Source organism: Pteropus alecto, unplaced genomic scaffold (genome assembly GCF_000325575.1).
Source record: "Pteropus alecto unplaced genomic scaffold, ASM32557v1 scaffold101, whole genome shotgun sequence".
In the NCBI taxonomy this organism is placed as follows: domain Eukaryota; kingdom Metazoa; phylum Chordata; class Mammalia; order Chiroptera; family Pteropodidae; genus Pteropus; species Pteropus alecto.
The window spans coordinates 148,125-148,956 of record NW_006432945.1 but is presented as its reverse complement, the minus strand read 5'-3'; positions in this window follow the sequence as shown (position 1 = coordinate 148,956).

The window sequence follows — 832 nt, the reverse complement described above, 5'->3', positions numbered from 1 at the left end:
GGCTACTCCCAGGGGACAAGAGATTTGCATTGACGTCCGGGGCTGTCCGGAGCTGAGCCCAGTATGGGAAGGACCTGCCTTCTGGAAGCTGCTGCTCCCCGGTGCTTGGAAAGGTGAGGATCAGAACTGACCCCAGGACGTCGTTCAGAAACTGCGTATTTGTCGGGATTTTGGGGAAAGCCACTGGGCCGTGAGAGGGTTGGAGGCCCTAGGTCAGAAAGGCTTGTCATTCTGGGCAGTGAGGAGAGCGAGAGCAAAACTAGGACAGCAGGCTCTTTGCCTCTGGTTGGGGGTGGGGGACTTGGAGAAATCAGGGTCCTGGCTCCCCATCCGGTCCTCGTTTCAGGCCTCATATTGGTGGGGCGGGGGTTTCTGAGTGCCGCAATGTGCGCAGTGGCCCCCGCCCATGACTGCGCATCTGGGAGCGCAATGCGCCCTGGGTCTCTGGCCTAGGACAGCACCGCCCTTCTTATTACATAACGGAGGGCACGGCTGTGCCTTCTCGGCCCTTCTTTGCAACCCTACCTCCTGGCTCCCCAGGGCCCACAGAGCTGGGGACAGTCCGATGGGGGAGCAATGAGAGATTTCACTCCCTTGGAGAGTTAGCTCTGGTCCACTTAGTGGTAGGAGCTGGGTTTGAAGACAGATGGAGTGCTGTCCCCCACCTTGGGGTACAGAACACAGAATATCCTTCTGAAAGCCCTGTGTCACCTATGGCCCCCAGGACCTCTTGGAGGATGGGGTGATGCCCTTCTTCTTACGATTTCTGGGTTTTGAGAGGAAGTTTCTGAAGGGAAAGATGTGACACTTGTGAGGGCAAGGAGGGGTGTGG